The sequence below is a fragment of the Balaenoptera ricei genome, chromosome 17 (assembly GCF_028023285.1).
Source record: "Balaenoptera ricei isolate mBalRic1 chromosome 17, mBalRic1.hap2, whole genome shotgun sequence".
In the NCBI taxonomy this organism is placed as follows: domain Eukaryota; kingdom Metazoa; phylum Chordata; class Mammalia; order Artiodactyla; family Balaenopteridae; genus Balaenoptera; species Balaenoptera ricei.
The window spans coordinates 25203014-25223692 of NC_082655.1; the positions used below are offsets into that span (position 1 = coordinate 25203014).

The following is a 20679-nucleotide window of genomic DNA, read 5'->3' on the forward strand; positions in this document are numbered from 1 at the left end:
AAACCTAATCTATTTTATTGTTTCTCCATTTATAAATGTAAGAACTCTATATCCCTGCAAAATAAATTCCAAATGTTTTCTAAACCTAATGAGTTTATTCCATTGTAAAATTTGACCAGAAATGACTTGATTTATGTATAATAACTTATACAATTTATTTTGGGCAGAGGTAAGAGTTGGAGATGATTTTGAAGATCTCTCTTCAGAGTGTTGGGATTTAACAGAACGATGGCATATGTGCAGAGTAATTGTGATAATAAGTAGCAATAGCTTATACTTAGAGATTATAATGTGTCAGGTGATGTGGTAAGCATTTTATCAGCACATTACCATGTAATTCTCATAACGACCATGTGTAGTGATTATTATTATATTTAGTTTACATATAAGGAAATTGGGGCTCATGGAGACTGTGACTTGCTCAAGGTCACTCAGCTAATACATGGCAGAGCTAGAATGGGAATCAATGTTGGCTCAACTCCAGGTCCACATGGTAATCACTACACAGTAATGGACTGCAGGATGTGTTGATCTTCTTAGACATATTTAATAGTAAATAAGTATTCATGTATTTATTATAGCATTAATTTATTTTTACTATTTTTATATGATAGGAACAACTATATTTACTAAGATTCTGTATGCTTATGAAATATAGGTATGTAACACCAATGCTGAGTCTGCCTTTTTGTTCAGTAAATTGATTTTCATATAAAAACAATCTCTCCACTTAATTCTTTCCACAAAGAACAGAAATGGCATTATCTGATAAATCAGATAATTAAATAAATTATTGAATATGCATATAATAAATAATTTACAACTATTAAGGCTATGTTGTAAAAACATTTAATGATATGCATAATTTTTACAATCTATTATTGATAGAAAAATAGAGTATAAAATATTCAGTTCCATATGGTCTTTTGTTTTTTAAAAGGTGTATATTTCCATAGAAAAAGCCTGGGTGTAAGCTCATCTTGCTCATTATATCTGCATAGCATCATAATGCCTGTTGTTACTTTTGGTATGATTTATTATAAAGTTATTCTACAGTAAGTATGCATTATTTTTGTAAGCAGATCATATATATAGCCAAGTAATAATCAAACTAATGTTCGATTACAAAAATGTAATAATGGACAAGATAGCTGTGGTTCATGTCTTCATGGAATTTACAGGTAAGGAAAATTGTCCCACAGAGGGGCAAAAATACTTATCTGAGGTCATACAGAGTGGCAGGACCAGAGCTAGATTTCAGATCTTCTTTAAATCACTTTACTATAAGTTTTATGAGAACTCGTAAACAAACAAGTAGAGTAGGAAATGATTATATAAGAATAGTGAGCTTAAATTGTGGGTGTCATTAATGCTAGGAAGATGTAAGGCTTTCTACAGTGGGAAATAAGGATAGATTCCTGAGCACAGGAGTGACTTTAACTGACTAATAGCAAATTAGTTTACCGTTGGTGTAAGACCTTCTTTTCTCTAGTTGAGGAAACCTGCAAGCTTATTCTGTTGTCTTCAGTATCCTTTTGCTCTTTCAACTTAGCTTTGATTCTGTTGCCATAGTTATATTTAAAAATATAATACTGATTGTGCCATTTAACTTTTGTGAAAGCTTTCCATGTGTCCCTCACAAACATACCTATACTCATCCACAAAATGAACAGATGGAAAAATGGAAGGGCTCTCCTTTAGGCCCAGAGCCTCCCCATTGAGTTTAATCTGTAGGGAGAAAAAAAAGGAATACAGAAAGTTTGCAGACAAATAGCTTAAGGGAAAAAGAGACAGAAGAGGCTATCCTGCAGGTCAACAATTAGATAAGTTTCCCATGGAGTGAGAAAGGGACTGAAAGTTCTCCCCAAAACTTATGAGAGGGTGGCATTTCCTAATAAATGGACTGAAAGGATTTGGAGAGAAAGACAAATTTTCTCATGGTATACGTTTTCCTTCAGTATTTGTAGGAGAGAGATATATAACTCTTCCTTTGAATAGAAGTGAAGGACAAGAAGCTAAACTTTTTTAAAAAATTAGTTATGGTGGATATGGATTTATTCCAAAATATACTTACCATTGTGCAAAAGACTATATTATTTAACATTTAATCAGTTAAATCTAGCTCTAAGTCTCTTCTCATAATGATGGTAGGAAATGCAGTCTGTTTTGATTTAGTGAGCCTTCCTCTTCCATTTACCTCCAGGAGTCCTTAAATGATTCCCTCCTCTCCCTGCAAAAAAAAATAGGGTTGCTAAATTTAACAACAACAAAAAAATACAGCATACCTATGTAATACTTAAGACATGCTTATACTTATTATTCATTGTTTTTATGAAATTCTAATTTAACTAGACTTACTGTAATTCATCTGGCAATCTTATTCAAAAAAGAAAACTGCAATCATGACTGAGATGCTTATTTTTTCTCACCCACAAATTCCATTTGAAGGCTCAGTTCCAAAGTTCTTTCTTTTTGACTTCTAAGAGAAAGTTGTTTGGAGTAAAGCCATCTCAATAGTCTGCTTCTGTTCCAGATACTTGACAATCTCATGATTTTTTAGAAATATAAAAGTTGTTAACAAGCACCTGAAGCTTGAAAAACACAAGAATATTAATTAAGGATGCTTGGAGTGGGGGAATGGATAGTGATGTGGAGAACTGTCAGTGTCATGGGAAATAGTTTTCAGTACTAATGGTTTCTTAATAAGAAAGAAAAACAAAACAAAACAATGTATCAGTGACTTGCTTTTACAGGGATAATATATAAGACAATATAAAAACAATATTTTAATGCTCTTAATCTCTTGATGTCAATGAAGTAGAGGCTCAATGACCTGTAATTAAGTGAATGGGACTACAGCAGTAGAGAAGTGAGAGCAGAGGCAGTTGAAGATGGAGGAAATTTCTGTAACCTATACTTACAATTTAATAACACTATCTTATATAGTAAATCTATTTGATTGCAAACTATGTATAAGCCATAGCAAGGGTTGGATGATGGATGCCCACTGAAATTTGTGGCGTCAGTGTTAACTATTATCAATTGTATTATTTTTATTTTTAATTTACTGTATTTTTAGAACAGTTTTAGGTTCACAGCAAAATTGAGCTGAAGGTACAGAGTCCCATATACCCTTTGATCTCACATACAGAGTGCCCTATTTTTCTAAGAGTCAACAATGAATCTAATTATACATCTTAGATTTATACATTTCATCTATGCTTTTAAAACTGCAAATAACAGTTCAATACAAAATTATATATATGCATCAGTGGTTCTCAGGCACAGAATTTAGGAGGAATTTGAGCAAGTTTTTCCTCAAGCATATAGTGAATATTATGAACCCTAATAGTGGAATGTTTCCTTCTAACCTAGCTGTCTTTTTTGATTGAATTTTATTACAATGAACAGCTTAGTAGGTATGATATTGCTAATTGGAAACAATGAGATTTAAAATGTTTATAACCTGTATTTTCTTGAGCATCTGTCTAAGAACCATACCAGAGTTGTACATCTGTTACAATCCAAGAACTTACAGTAGTACATCATCACCCAAAGTCCACAGTTTACATTATAGTTCACTCTTGGTGTTGTACATTCTATGGGTTTTGACAAATGTGTAATGACATGTGTCCATCATTATAGTATCATACAGAGTAGTTCACTGACCTCGAAATCCTCTGTTCTCCGCCTGTTCATCACTCCCCTGCCAATGTTTTTTTTCTTTTTTTTTCATTTACATATTTTTGAGTACATATTTTGTATATAACAGTGTATTCTACTAACAATTGGAACAAAAATAATTAATCTTATAGTTTCAGAAATATATGGCATTGTTAAAAATTATATTTAGTTTAAAATTATGGTAAAATATTTTACATATTTTAACATGCACCTTTATGCATGATTATAGTATGATTAACTTTTGAATATGATAACTCAAGGCAGTATGGCAGTATCCTTTGCTGTTTCATCATATTAAACACTCTCATGTGCAGTTATGAGTAAGTTTAAAATAATGTGCTATTTTGGTGTAGCTTTTTTTCAAAGACAGTTGGTAATTGATCCAATGAAATTTCATGTTTTTTTACTTTATGGAAATTAACAGGCATTCTGTTCTACAATTCTAAGGTTGTTTTATGTTGTTTTCCTAGACTCAGAAGGTGAAACAGTATGTACATTCAAGTTAATTTGCATTAAAATGAGACTTGTATGCAGGTAAATCCAACATATTTGCTAATTTAATGACTCCAGATCCTCTAGAACACTACATACTCATTTACAAATATGTTTACCCTAATTCATAAACATAATTACATATATTTAGAAATATCTTACTAGAAATAGATCTCTTGGGTTTAGGGTTATACAGGGATTTTATCCGCCTGTAACCTAATGTACCTTATGCTTAACAAGTGATATCCACTATATGGTTTATTCATCATTTTCCATTTGATATGTAAAGGCTGGGTATTGAGTTCTGTGTGAAGATGAAAAATTAAACACATTGATTATTATTCTCGCCTGAAATCCGTCTAAAACAAAAGGGTTTTTAAATGACAAAAACTCAGAAGAATATAGATAGTAGAGGAGGATTAAAACCAAACAAAATTTGGGAGCTAGTAATTAGATGAGCCAGTGATAACAGACTTAGAAGTCACCAGAAGGTTGAATCTTAAGTCACTAGTGGGAAAAACTAAGAGGCAATCCGGTTTATACCTCAGAATGTCCAGAAGGTCTCATGAATTGGTGGCACCAGAAACCTATAAAAGAGGCAGTGAAGGTCATGCTTAAAAGAGGAAGATTAGTTGAAAATCCAATTAAGAAGTGGTGAGAGAGCAAAAACATGCAACTAGGCAACTTCCCGTTCCCTACCCCAACTGAATATTGGAAGTTTATTCTCTGGAGGAGGTAGAAGAGTCTTTGGATGGTGAGTCTGAGATACAATTGGAAAGAGAGGTACAGTACAAAAATCAAGCAGATTAATGTTTCCATACAAAATTTTGACACCCCCTTCTTCACATACACACACATCATTCACCTCTTAAATCACAGAAACCTGTCAACCAGTTCAGTACTCTCCAAGCAAATGATTAAAGACTCTTTTATGCAGAATCTAAGCAGTCCAATAGGAAATATTTAAAGATACTGACATAATGGATCTCTCAACAAAACAATCAAGGAAAATAGACTATAGTGAAGTCTACAGGTGTCAAGTACCAACTCTATACTCAGAGAATCCATTCAGCTTTTACTTAACTACTTGTAAGTATTAGCAAACAAAAATAACCTAACTTCTGAAGAAGTTCTCTAGCATAGAATCTGAGGTCTAAAACAAATAGAATATAACAATTTTGAGGAAACAAGTTGTATATGCGTAGAAGAAAAATTCAAAAATGGACAAACAAAAGACTAATATGAATGTTCTCGAAAAGATATAAAACATGAATATGATGCAATGGAAAAAGAACAACCAAATATTCTTAGAAATAAAAAAAATGAAATGAAAAAGTTGTTAGAAGAGTTTAAAGGCAAATTTGAGGAATATTTCCAGAAAAAAGGGGGAAAAGACAGATATAGGAAATGAGAAAGAAAAGATAAAGTAATATTACTAACAATAGTATCAATAATTAGAGGAGCAGTCCATTAGGCCTTCAAATAATAATCATTCTTAAAAAGATCATTGATAAAATGAAGGGGAGAAAATTATCTGAATTTTTTTTTCTAAAGCAGGGGACATGAAGTTCCATATTGAAAGGACCAACACCTATCCAGAACATCTGATGGAAGTAATTTCTTCCTTGTCAAATAAAATTTAAAAAAATATATGTAAGCTGTGAGAATATATATATATATTTTTTTAGCAAGAGAAATAGGGAAAAATAAGAGCAAATTCAAAGTGCTGACATTCAGAATGGCTTTGGCCTTCAAAACATCAGCACTGTCACAGAGCCTTGCTTTCCAAATCCTAATGTAACTGGTTTCCTTACTAGAATTCTGTACCTATCCAAACTATCATGTTGTTTGAGGCATAGTATGAGGCATTATTGATCTCTTAAGCACACATTCTTAAGAAGCTACAGGTGCTTCATTATAACAAAGAAAGTGAATGTTGTGGGATGTAAGAAAGAGAGGATCCAACTAAGAAGATAGTTTAATGGCATATATAGAATAATTCCTGGTAATAGAAACATAAAATAGACATTAACTTGTTCAGCTGGAGACTAGAATGTTCTGAAAATTTTTCTTCAGTTAGTTGAAGTTGAATGCTTGATGTATCTAAATTTATTGGGAAGAGATTCAGAGAACTGGCAGAGAGTTTGAAGTTGAGTTTTTATTCAACATGAAATAAATAAAAAAGGAAAATTATTAACTTCACAGAAAATAGAAACTTAAGCAGAAAACAAAAGTATATATATAATGTATAGCTTTGCTAAGAATGCTAAGAATAGCATTTACATAGTTATAGTGTTAACACTGAATATTTCAAACACAATTTTATGGGAAAAGTGTGTTAGGAGGGGGTTAGTTTAGGGTGGTGAAAGAGAATAAATTGTGAGGAAATAATTCATATGTCTGAAAAAAACAAAAATCAGGAAATAGTTATATGAGAAGCAGAGATAGATATCAAATGAATTAGTTGAAGATATATTTACAATGGCTTCAGAGTCTTATACCATCTGACCTTGTTTTAACTCTCTGACCTAATTTTCTCCCAGTCTCCCCCTCAGTCCACTGGAACTAATATGGATTCTTACTATTCCAGGAATGCTCGCGGCATTCTGTGCTTCAAGGTCTTTGCATTTGCAGTTCACTTTCCTGGAATACATTCTCCCAAGATGTCCTTATGGCTAGCTCCTTTGCCTCCTTTAGTCAGATCTTACATGCCACCATGTCAGTGAGCCCTTCCCTAGTTAACATAATAAGCTTCTATCTCCCCCATTAAACTTTTTATTTTCCTTCTTTGCTTTGTATTTCTCTTTAACATTTATTATCTAATAATACCCTAAATATTACCTTATTTATGATCTGTGTCCCCTCTCCATCACCTGCTTGCAAGTTTATTAGCTCACAAGCTCCCTGAGAGAAGGGGTAATATGTTGCTCATTGTTGTATCCCCAGTGCCTAGGCCAATGTGTGGCATGCAGTAGGTGCTTAATAAGCAAGTGACAATTAGAAAATATTAATGAATTAATAAATGCAGAAAGAATTTATAACCTATGTTTAAAAGTCATTTGTGAATGTACATAATGGCAAAATAGAAGAAAAAAATATCATTTTAAAAAAAGCTAAAATAAAGATTCTTTAGTGCACATGAATTCCTTATGTTTTAATCAAATATCCCCTAAACATACATTGTATAAGAAAAAAAAAAAAAGTTGGGAAAAAGAAGCATATTTATTGATGTTCTCCTGTGTGAGTTCATATGAATTGCTCTAACATATCAAAAAAAGTTTGAGAAGAAGAGTTCTGAGATTTGAGCTGTTTTCTCACCTGACATTTCTTACAAGACTCCATTTCATTAATAGTTTCATTATGCAGAAGTAAGTTATTGTCATTCAGAAACAGTTTGGAGATATATTCCATTATAGAATTTGCATGTATAAATAAGCATATTATTAATCAATGGCAATTAGCACACAATGCACTTCCTCTTAAATTTAATTATGTGCTTGATTAAGAGTGTTTGGGTACTTAATTAAAGTAAGAAAGTCCAATGATACTTAATTCTCACTTATATTCATATTGCAATTCTAATAACTCCAGTCCTCACTCAATCCATGCATAGCTCCTATTAATTTGAATCAGAAGTATGCATGCTCACTGAATAAAGCCTGAAATGGAATTGGATAGGTCACATCAAGGAAAATTCTCTGCAGTCTGACAGTATGGAATGAAGGAACAGTCCAGTGCAGGCAACTGAACAGAGAGATAATTGTCATAATTGGTTTCAATTAGTTTTTCATAGCTCTGGTGAAGCAGTTTCTATAGTATTATACCATGAGCTATAACCAGTAACAGAACTAGTTAGCATGATTAATAGGTGTCAATGCTTAAAAAGGTAAAATACATTCTAAATGTTAAGATCTCAGTGAAGATAAATGAACTGAATAACAATGTAAATGCATTGTTGAGAAACCTTTGCCTTTGTTAAATGTGATGTGGTTTGAATGGAATGAGTTCAGACATTCAATGAACTCAAGTGTCATAAATACATATTTTCTGAGGAAAATGAGTTCATGTGCAAACAGCCATCTTTTCAGTATGAAACAAGTGACCATTAAATGAACGTTAGAATGTGGTGATATCAAGAAACTCACATCATAGTTCCTATTAATTTGCTTAAGTAACCCAAATAAATTTTGGTAATGCCTATGGTACTAAAGAAGAAACTGAAGTATTGAAAGCCTCCTTGGCCACACACTAGTGAATGGCAGAGATAGGATTCCAAGACAATTTTATTTGATTTCATTATTGGAGCTTTCTTTCACTGTATTTCCTTTTGTAATGATAAGGTCAACTGCAAGAACACAAATCAACTGGAGCAAGCTCCCTATTTGTTTTTAGTTTTCCTCCACACTTTCAGAGCTATTCCTATAGGGAGAAAAGGTTGAACATTACTCTGGAAGAGTAAAATAGTCAAGATTCATTGCACTGCTTGTCATCTAGGAAACTCTGAAGGCCCTGGTTTTCACTTCCCCACCAATCCTGCCCCCAACAAAGATTATTGTCTTGTATTTTTTGTCAGTATGGGGTTCAAAATTTTTTTTCTCAAGGAAGTTAAAATCCCAAAGAGATCTGAAATAATTTGGATTTCTCATATTTTCCTAACTTCCCAATTCATCTTTGAATTAAGCTAATTCTTTAACCATAAAAAATATTGAGAGCCCAGTATGTCCAAATTAAAGAGTTTGCAGTTTTAACGACACACATGAAAAGTATAATATCTGACTTGATTATGGTCTCGAAGGATAGAAACATTTGGATAGAGAAGAAAAGGAGATATTTCATAATAGTGTAAGCAGATCATACTGAGGGACACTGACTATTTGAAATAGAACATGTGACTAGGCAAGCATAGGGAGATTTAGGAGAAGTATAAAGGGGTATGATTGTGGAGGATCTTGATCAAGTGGGAGATTGGATTTGCTTCTGTAGGCAGAGTTGGAAGGATTGTATGGAGGTATTTTGAAAGGATTAACCTGTAAACTCTGAAACAGGATGAAGGGAGGAGATACCTAAATATTAGGTGGTATGATCAGATAAACCTATCGATCTCCATTTCACTCTTTTTCTATATGAAAATATTAGAAAAGAAACAAGCAAAACCACATTTCTGAAACTCTCTTATAGTGGATCCTTGAATTATAATTGCAAGTGACTCTTCTGCAGTTTCCTTCTCCTGTTCAGAGGTTGGTAGAGAGGTGGCAATGATTCTAGGTAAACTTAGTTCCATTGGTGACCTAAAGGTAGTAGTCCCCTTACTGGGCTAATTCTGTATTAATCAAGAGGTCCATCCTAGAACTTGTTCCTAGAAACAGTATTAAATCCCTTTTGCTTAAAAAAGTGTTTTTTATTTCTGGCATTGATGAAATATTTGTACTAGAAGTAGTGCATTAAAATAAAAACCTAGGGACTTCCCTGGTGGCACAGCGGTTAAGAATCTGCCTGCCAATGTAGGGGACACGGGTTCGAGGCTTGGTCTGAGAAGATCCCATATGCCGCAGAGCAACTAAGCCTGTGCGCTACAACTACTGAGCCTGCGCTCTAGAGCCCTCGAGCCACAACTGCTGAAGCCTGCATGCCCTAGAGCCCACGTGCTGCAACTACTGAGCCTGCGTGCTGCAAGTACTGAAGCCTGTCTGCCTAGAGCCCGTGCTCCACAGCAAGAGAAGCCACCACAATGAGAAGCCCATGCAACGCAACAAAGAGTAGCCCCTGCTCGCCGCAACTAGAGAAAGCCCACGTGCGTCAGCAAAGACCCAACGCAGCCAAAGATAAAATATAAAAAAATAAATAAAAAACCTAAAATATGTGTTACTGTTTTGTGGTCAGGAGTAGTAGTGAGGAAACATATTATGAGCTGGAAGGCTGGTGGCTTTTCTGAGTTATGGCAAGTGTGGTGAAGTAATTGTTAATGACAATCTGGAAGACAGACCACTGAAGCTTTAGCTTGAAAGGATGACGTTAAAAAAAAAAAAAACTTTGTTAAGGTGTGTGGCCTGTTCCTGGCTGCCTTTGACAAGAGTTTACAGCAAAGACAAGAGCTCAGCCTGATATTGGCCAGTTTTCAAGAAGAGAATGAAGAAAGTAGAGTCTAAAATTCTGGTGATTTATGGGTTGGAAAAGCCAACTGCTTCTGTACAGCAGGGGATAAGAAGGTTTATCAGAGTCTCCTATTAAGTTTCTTAGAGGATGAAGGGCAGCCCTGGGGCAAAGATCAGATAAAGAATGTTGCATTCCTGCCCAAGCTTATTGCTTCTGATCAATGCAGGGTGGTCTCAATTAAAAAAAGTGGTTAAAGCAAGTTGGAGTGGGTGGAGAGTGTTCACTGGCACATGAAAATAACTGGAAGCAAATAAACCAGTTCCTATTAAGTTTTTAGAGGAAATTTTAGCCAAATAAACCCTAGAACTCATCTGCACAACTCTTTGGTTGTTCAGTCCTTAAGGCAATTTTCAGGCACCAAACCTGCATTAACAGTTGTAGGACATAAGAACTGTGTACCCCAAGGATAGTCTACTCTCCCACACCCACTTCAAATTTTGCCACAGAGAATATGGACAAGGAAGAACTATTCAACAGGAAATGCCAGGAGACAACAGAGAACACAAGACAAAGGGGCACCTTCTTAAGAGCAGAAGCAGGGTCTTCAAGGGTATGAGGGTCTTCATAATTCCTGTTCAACAGGATCTATTTATTTCCATGACCATTGATTGTGGAATATTCTCCTTTCTTCCCTTATCCACATGGGGATATTTAATTTGACCATTCATTTTCTTCCCTTAACAGGTCAGTGATCCATGAGGAACTAGAGTTGGCCTTAATGGAAAAACAAAACAAACAAACAATAAATGGCTGCCCATCTCCCAGAAACCTTGGAATTTGCGAAGGGTGTAGAAAAGAGAAAGGGTTTTGTCAAGAGTAAAGGGAAGGAAGGGAGAGTTTCTCTGAACATGCTCTGATTAAACTCCCAGTAGCGTGGAATTTAACCTTTTTGGCAATCCAGCTTCAACAAGTGTACAACAGTGCCTAAGGGGATGACAGAGCAACAGGATAGAAAACAATTGGGAATCGGATTACCTGTGGGCCGTTTGTTGCATCCTAGCCTAGACTGGTCAGAGAGTCACATAGAGGGAACAACTACTATCTATTTAAGTCATTTCATTTGGCAGCATTAGCATAGCATTGACCCTAGGAGAGGTAATTTAAAAACTCTCTGAAGTGTGACCATTCTTTTCTGAAGTGTTTTCTCATATGTATGGTATTCTTCTTAAGCCATTGGTTTTGTATATTGCCCTGACCACATCTTACACATTTCTGTCTCTGGGCCTTTATTCATGTGATTTATTTGACTTCTCTTGAGTTCTCCCCAGCTAAAATCCTACTCATCTCATTTCATATACTATTATTCCTTTTATATAAATATATAACTTAAAATGTTTTCAGTTTTTGGAATTAGTTTTATTATTTAATTGCCAGAAGATTGTATTACTCATGTCTTTTCCAACTGAGTTATAAGGTCTAAAAGAACAGAAAATGGCTTTTATACCCCTTTGATATTTATACCTCAGGATTCAATAATTATTTGATAATTGATTAATTGCTGAAATATAGTGGTATCTCTCACTCATATTCGATGAATATATAATCTAGTAAATTATCTGTAATCAGTGTAATACATCATTTTAAAGAATTGTTACTTTTATCCAAAAAGTCTTAATACCGATACTTGTCCCAATTCTGTCATACAGAAAGTCTATTCATATTTTTCTATTATTCTGAATCATGCTATCAAATGCTACCCCTGCCAGATGCAGCATTATTCCATTTATAGAAACTTTATAATGACGATGCTGCTAATATGCCTCCATTCTGTATTTTTCTTTTGCTTTGTTAATATTCTGGTAGCTATACAGGATATAGTTAGCTTTAAATAATCATAACATTTTTCATATTTCATGATCTTTCCACTTATCTCTTTCAATACAATGGTAGTTAGTTTACAAAGCAAATACAATATTGTTCTTCATAAGTTCATTTTAGGTGATAAAATTTATTTTGCCAAAAAAGGAGCACTGCTATTTGAAATTGAAAGATATTAATTGCCTCTTATTCACAGATCAAAAGTACATATCCAGTAAATGACTGCCTGGATATTGTGCAGTGGTTTTCTATATTATATTTAACCATTACTCTTGATCTGACTCTCAGAACTTATCTCTATTGCCTATGGGCCCTACCTACACCCCAATATCAGAACAGAATGATGTTACACATTTTTATGTTTGGTTTTACACTAACTCTTCCACTGGTTCACACTAAGTTCCTTTGGAAATATTATCAGCCCACCAGAAGATTTATCTTAATTAAAAAAAAAAAAAAAAAAAAAGGGACAGTAGGCTTTTCTCCTTCTCCTGCTTGAAATACATTGTAATTTATGTGCATACTTCTCCCCACACCCCCACCATCAATCTAGTAATCTATTCTCCACTTAGGTAGATTAGCTAGAACAGTGCTGGTTTGCTCTCATTTCCTCTTTATCAGCCAGTAGTTTGTTTGACTTCCCTTTCATTAGGTTAAAGTAATTAAAAAAAAAAAAGGGTGTTTATCCTTTTGATTGCCAAATCTGAACCTATTTGAAGCTTCAGGATGACTTTCAAAATCGCAAATGAGACCTAATGTTTGCTCCATCTCCAGCGTCCCAGTGAGGACTGTGGCATGACCAGAAGTTTGGGAATTATTCTCATGTTTAGGAACTGGCTTATAGAAGTTAATGTGTTTTCATAAGAATACAATTTTGAATGATGCAACTATGTAATTTGACCCATATGAGATGTTGCCAATGTGTTGCAGTGCTTATTATGACACAAGTTTAACACATAATATGCCTATGGCTCTTTTCTATGTACCAGTTACACTCTTCTATTTTGTGTCTAAACATTTTCTCCTACAAACTCTGTGTGATGATCATCTTTTATATTTTTCTATTAGAGATAACTCAATTAACTGAGCAATCCTTTTTTGCTTGCCAACAAAATACCACACAATGTATCAATACTAAGTCCTTGATACACAAAGATGTATTAGAGCCCCTGTTTCAAGATGCTCATAGGCTAGTGAGAAAGCAAATGTGTAAAGAAATAAATTCCATTTGGTTATATATACTGAAATTAAAGTCCATGGGGACATGATACATAGAATAACTGATTCAAAATATTCACAAAATGTTTAGTCAAGCCACAGTCTCCAAATGAATTCTCAAACACCATTGATGTCCTGTGTGAATGAAATGATTCAGTATCTGTAATAAAAGAACATTTCGTAGCACAAAAAAAGTTAGAAAATGTATTAGTTAAGTGCTTTGAAGTCTCAGGATGAGAGGTGCTAGGTGGTTCAACTTGATGGTATGCTCTCCTAAATTATTTTTAATCATCTGGAAAAATAAAACCCTGAAATTAATTTTCTGTAAGAAGTACAAACAACATGGTTTTACTTCCCGTAGTAGATATAATTTTACAATGTTTTAAAGCATTGTTAATTGATCTCAGCAGGATCATGCTTCATCTATTTGACTGAATAATTATGCAATTCTATAGTCATGGTATCCATTATTCTTTCATTTGATTTTCATTCCAGTGTTCAAGGTCAGGTTTTCTTCTTGATATTTTGTTAAGTATCTTGCCTTTCACAATTATCCATGTGTTCCTAAGAAATCGGATTTTTTTTAGAACCGAGTTTGTTTTAATATGTTTATTAGTATAAATCACTCATCTTTTTCTAAATTACTTGGCAGAGTTTTATTGAATTTCTCCAAGGAAAACATGACTCTTCTCCTAGAGTCCTTTATAATATATACTCTCTTTCAGGATTTAAATTGTATTTTTAACTTTTTATTCTTTAACTTATTGGGGTTTTGTTAGGCTGCAATATATCAAAGATCTTTTTATAATCACTGTGCCTGGTATGATGCTTGATATGATACCAACCAGGTGATGAAAGAATGAATGAATCAGTGACATTTTGCTAATTTGGTTATACAAATCTACCAGGAGTTGAGATTACACCTTGAATAATTAGCATTTAATGATGTTGACTTAAAAAAATGCATAACCTGAAAGTTGAGAATTATATTTTTTTGGCAGACATACTGAGGACTTAAACCTGGGAGAGAACCTCTCAGATAGCTGAGGGACTATTCTGACGAGGTAAGGGAAGAGCCAGGATATATAGGAGTTTTTGCAAAAAAAAACCCCACAATAACAAACAAATAAAAACCCCACAACAACAGGTAGTCAGAACATCAAAAGATTACTGTTAATTAAAGAAAAAACAGACATCTCAAGTTAATGAATTTAGCACTTTTCTATGTATGGGAAGATGCAAGGATCTAGGCTCATTGAAATCATTCCTTTAATTTGCACCTTAACTATATAGGGCCAATCTCCTGTTTTCTCCATCCTCGGTCCCTTCCAGGTGCACAGTTGGGGGTGGTTGCAGAGGCTGATGGCTTGATGGCTGCAACATCCTTTGTTTCCTGATATAGCAGGTGACATTTTTGTCCACAGTGAAGGCATGACCCAATCTTTAGTAGATCATAACTTAATCACACCTAATTTAGATGTCTCAAATGGAAAATTGATTGTAATAATAATAAAGTTGCAATTTATTGAGCTAATAATAATGCCTGCCATGTAGTGAGTGTTTGCTCAGCATATAAATGACTTATATATATTGTTTTATATAGTCATATCAACAGCCTTGTGAAGTCAATATTCTCATATCCAAATAGTATGCATACATTATTTTGGCTGTTCGCCTTTTTAAAACTTAATTGTGGTGATCCTATTTAATGCACTTATTCATATTAAATTGAATTCATATTAAATTAGTAAACTCACATAGTACATATCATACATACTATGAAAATCTCTGCTTATATGTATTGGGTTGGCCAAAAGTGTTTTTTGTTTTTTTCCATAAGATGGCTCTAGTCGCACTTAGTTGTCTTTAACTTCATTCAAAATAATTTTGTTAGATTGTATGTGACAGCCATCATATCAGTGTGCATTTAAAAAAAGACATCAAAATTGGTGAATTTTTGTGTAACCATTCTAATATTGAAGATGGAAGGAAAAAAGCAACATTTTCAGCATATTATGCTATATTATTTCAAGAAAGGTAAAAATGCAACCAAAATGCAAAAAAAAAGGTTTCTGCAGTGTATGCAGAAGGTGCTATGACTAATCGAACGTGTCAAAAGTGGTTTGTGAAGGTATCCAAGTCAAGCATTGAAAATCATTTGCACCAGCTTGGTTATATTCATCACCTTGATGTTTGGGTTCCACATAAGTTAAGCGAAGAAAACCTTCTTGACCATACTTCCTCATGCGATTCTCTACTGAAACGTAATGAAAACGTTCCGTTTTTAAAACAAACTGTGATGGGTGATGAAAAGTGGATACTGTACAACAGTGTGGAATGGAAGAGATCTTGGGGCAAACAAAATGAACCACCACCAAGCACACCAAAGGCCAGGCTTCATCCAGAGAAGGTGATGTGTATATGGTGGCATTGGAAGGGAGTCCTCTATTATGAGCTCATTCCAGAAAACCAAATGATTAATTCCAATAAATACTGCTCCCAAGTAGACCAACTGAAAGCAGCACTCGACAAAAAGTGTCCAGAATTAGTCAACAGAAAACGCATGCTCTTCCATCAGGATAACGCAAGACTGCGTGTTTCTTTGATGACCAGGCAAAAACTGCTACAGCTTGGCTGGAAAGTTATGATTCATCTGCCGCATTCACCAGACATTGCAACTTCAGATTTCCATTTATTTCGGTCTTTACAAAATTCTCTTAATGGAAAAAAACTCAATTCCTTGGAAGACTGTAAAAGGCACCTGGAACAGTTCTTTGCTTAAAAAGATAAATTTTGGGAAGATGGAATTATAAAGTTGCCTGAAAAAATGGCAGAAGGTAGTGGAACAAAAGGGTGAACGTTGTTCAATAAAGTTCTTGGTGAAAATGAAAAATGTGTCTTTTATTTTTACTTAAAAACTGAAGACACTTTTGGCCAACACAATACATTTAGGGATTCCAATTATTTGCTCTCAGTTTTTCTCTTCTGAAGAGCTTATATAAGGTATCTCTCTCAAAGTAATACTTAATGACAAAATACCTCTCCTTTCTATTCATGACTTATGCATAGGATATGTATTCACTACATGAACCTATATATTTTGGTCAACCCTTTTGGAATACTTTTTTTCCAATTTAGTTTCTACCCTACCACATCCATAAAACCTTTCTTCACTGTATTTTCAAGTCTAATAACTATTATAGTACTCTGAGTCTTATATTTTAAAATTGTGAATATCCTTGATAATTCTTTTTTTTTTTTCCTTCTAGCTAACTCTTTATCCTATTTTTAAACCTTACATCATCAGGAAATTCTTTCCAGACCTCCTTTTAATGTAGACTAATTAAGTTTTCTCAATTATATACTTTCATTTTAGCCTATATGTTTCCTTTATCCCAATTACTACATTATAATTAATATTCTGTAGTCATTTTTTTCCTTGGTTAACATCAAGTTATGAACTCTATGAAGGAAGGGCCATGTCTGTCATTTGCAAAACTATATCCCCAAAATATTGCCCATGATAGCTGTTAATAAACATTTGTGCAATGAATATCTACTTTTCACGGGTAACAGCATGCAATTTATTTATGTATTTATTTATTTATTTATTTATTTATTTATTTATGGCTGTGTTGGGTCTTCGTTTCTGTGCGAGGGCTTTCTCTAGTTGTGGCAAGCAGGGGCCACTCTTCATCGCGGTGCGCGGGCCTCTCACTATCGCGGCCTCTCTTGTTGCGGAGCACAGGCTCCAGACGCGCAAGCTCAGTAATTGTGGCTCACGGACCCAGCTGCTCCGCGGCATGTGGGATCCTCCCAGACCAGGGCTCGAACCCATGTCCCCTGCATTGGCAGGCAGATTCTCAACCACTGCGCCACCAGGGAAGCCCGACAGCATGCAATTTTGAAATGATCTAACACTTTTAAGTTAGGGACACAGGCTTGAACCACAAGTCTACAATTCATTAGTTGGGTGGCCATGGGAAAGTTTCTTAAGCTGATTCCCAGTTTCCCTTTCTGTACAGTGAGGGAAATCATATATGGTGTTGGGTATTTTGTGAGATGTAAGGTGGGAAAATGAATGCTTAAAACAGAGTGTGGCTCAGAGCTGATTTCAGCAATTAAGGCTATTAGCATTCTCATATTGTAAATTTTTAGAAAGCAAAGAAGGTGGTGTTGCTTTACCTGTTACACATCACAGAGCAATGTTAATGGTAATCCTCAAGAGCCTCTGATGAATAAATTAATTGTGTCATTTACCAAGTAATTTATTGTTATGTTTCCTTTTAACTAATATAGATGAATGTCACTAAACTCTAACCTCTATAACTCAATTGGATTTTTGTTTATCTTGGATCTCTCCCAAGTAATTTTTTGCTGTATCAACAATCCTTTACACTTTAGTTTATGTTACCAAATTCCTTCATGTTATTTGCTGATAATTTCAATATCTGTGAGAAGAGAAGATAAATAGAATACACATCTTTCCAACAAATGCACAATAATTTATTGTGGATAGAGCAGTAAAATTAAATAAAGGGTCTCTGACATTTTTAGAGACGTATTTTGAGTGTAAAGTCTTCAGACATGTTTTCCAGTTTTCTTTTCAGTTCACTAAACTGCCCACCCTAAGTATTTCAGTTTTGTCTTACAAACATGATCTCGTGGCATAATTCCAAGAGTAAATTCAAATAAACCTTTAGTACGTAAGGAATTTCTTTTATTTAGTAATCTTTGCATTAAAAATTTTGATCAATGCTCAACCAACAGTATGATGAATATAACTTGATAGTACCCTACCAACACACTCCAGTCCCATTTTAAACTTTGCATTATGGAATATCAAATGAGATTTATCAGGTTCTGTAGTTTTATTTTAATCACCTAAACCTTTTGATTGATATATTAGTGTCATCTGTTGGTGAAGAAAAATAGCTGTAGTCTGTTCAGCAATTCTGCTTTTAGATGTAATCATCTTCAGAAACACATTGAAGTGACAAGCACAATGTGGTTATCTTGCATGTGCATTTAATGAATTACATGAAAATTCTTCATTTTATGCTTAAATCTCTATTTTCTTTAAGAATGATTTCATAATAAACAATATCATTACTTTGTAAATACCGTGTATATTAATGATTAGTTTGTAATCTGTTTTACTGAAAGTGACCTACCATGTATATCTTCATTTTTTTCCGAAATTCAAACTCTTGATAGCTGGTAGAAACAGTGTTTAAAAATTATCTTAAGCTAGTTCTAAAATTCTTATAGTAATGAAAAAGCTAATTTTATTTAAAAGTTCAAATGTGCAGCACTATTTATTTAAAAAAATCAAGACTAAAAAGTGAATGTTCAATCAGAATATAGCAAGTTTTTTAATGGTGGGTTTTATAATTCTTCCAGTTAATAACACATCTTTCTTGGCTCTGCGTTTTAAAATGGACATAAACAGCTTAGAGAGAAGTCCCAAATTAAAGGGTTGGGAGGGCACAAAAAATAGAATCCATGATCAATGACTATAGAATTGGGATCTATTAAACCTGAATGTGAAGCATCCTAATAATTGTCTTCATGGGTTACTCAATGTACAGAGGATGATGGGTAGGTTGTTGTTTTTGAAGGTTAAAGAACAAGGGCAAATGAAAGCAGGAATTTCTGAAGGTGAGAACCAGATATATTTTGGAATTATCTTCTTTGAGTTTCATTTTGAAACAGGCTAAATTCTTATCTGTCTTCTGGTTTAGAAATAATTCAGCCACAAGGCAAGGGCTCAATTAGGTAATCTATTAAAATTCCAACCAGTGTTATTATTAATTCACTGATTCACTTCATGTTTTCCTTTTGCTTTAGGTACTTTTTTCTGGGTAATGCATGTTTGTTCATTTAAATAAAAGTTAAATTTGAGTATAGAAACTATTTAGAGCTTTCTTCTTTCTTCCTTTCATTCCTACACCTAACCGCTTCTTGTAAAATAATTTGGAAACTGCTTTTTCCCCTAGATGTATAACTTCATGATAATTGAAGTCCTGACCTTAATTATTTCTTAGGGGTGAGAGGGAAAGGAGTGGATTGAATCTAAGGACACAAGTGGTAGTTTCATTAAAAGTATTTCCTTTTTTATTACTATATTCAAGGGATTGAATTCTTACTCATTTCATCAAAACTTATTAACCTCACCATCTCTTACAGCAAACATCTCATCTATTAATCAATTGAATTTTCTAAAAAATTAACTCTCAAAGTAAACTCTTCATTTCAAAAGTATTTTGTAAAGAATGGCTGAAAATTTATAGACAATAAATATGTTTTAAATTTTACTGAAAATGAACCTATAAAATATACCTTTGAGAAATAGTAAAGTGAGATATTAGAAATCATTAATCTTGGTTACAGATATTTTAAAATATTTTACAGATATCAGTTTATAATATATAATTAAATGGTGAGGAAGCTTAAGGAAATTGCCTGTTATTTATAGAAACCATTGATATTTAATTAATACTAGTCAAGTTCTTTTCTAGGATTGAGAACCTAAAATAATTGCTTTAAACTAAAAGTATATACTTCATTTCTAATGTATATAGGGCAAGTTCTGTGAATCCTCAATCCACTTCTCCCTGATCGACCTCATTGGAAATTCATCACTGATTTTTTTCTTTTCAATACTCTTGAAAAATTAAACAGAAAAAAAAAATTCACTTAAGAAACACTCAAAAGTCCTATAAGCATATTATGTGTAAAAATATAAAATTTCAGCTTTGTTTACTGTACAAATTATCAATAAATTATGATTGCTTTTGTAGAGTTACATCTACATTTTATGAAGTGTGTTTTATTTTGGTATTGTATTTTTACTTACTATTGTTATTGATATTTTCAATATTAGTGGTTTATAATTATTTGATTTAATATAAATGATATTGCATGGAATACTAACTGAACAAATAGGATGAATATCAAGGCTAATTGGAAACATCCTTTTTTTTTGCATTGCGACATCTTTTTTAGCTTTTTATTTTGCAGTAATTTCAGACTTTAAGGTAAATTGTGAAAATAGTACAGAGTTCCCATGTACGTACTCTTATTCAGCTTTCCTTAATATTAACTGCTTATGTAACCATAGCACAGTTATCAAAACTAGGAAATTAACATTTGTATAATACTATTAAGTAAGCCATAGACTTTACTCAAACTGGAATACCTTTTAGTCCATTCATTCCTTACTGTTTGTATTTCTATTGATTATTATTTGTAGTATAAAAGTAATATAATGTAAAGGTAATATAATAGAAAATTTAGAATATACTATAAGAA

The 20679-nt window shown here is 33.5% G+C and overlaps 1 protein-coding gene across 1 annotated transcript in view; it reads left to right on the top strand.

The window, feature by feature from the left end:
• CSMD3 (CUB and Sushi multiple domains 3) overlaps positions 1-20679 on the top strand; it is a 1171706-nt gene that overhangs the window by 247754 nt on the left and 903273 nt on the right. The gene's annotated exons all lie outside the window — the stretch shown is intronic.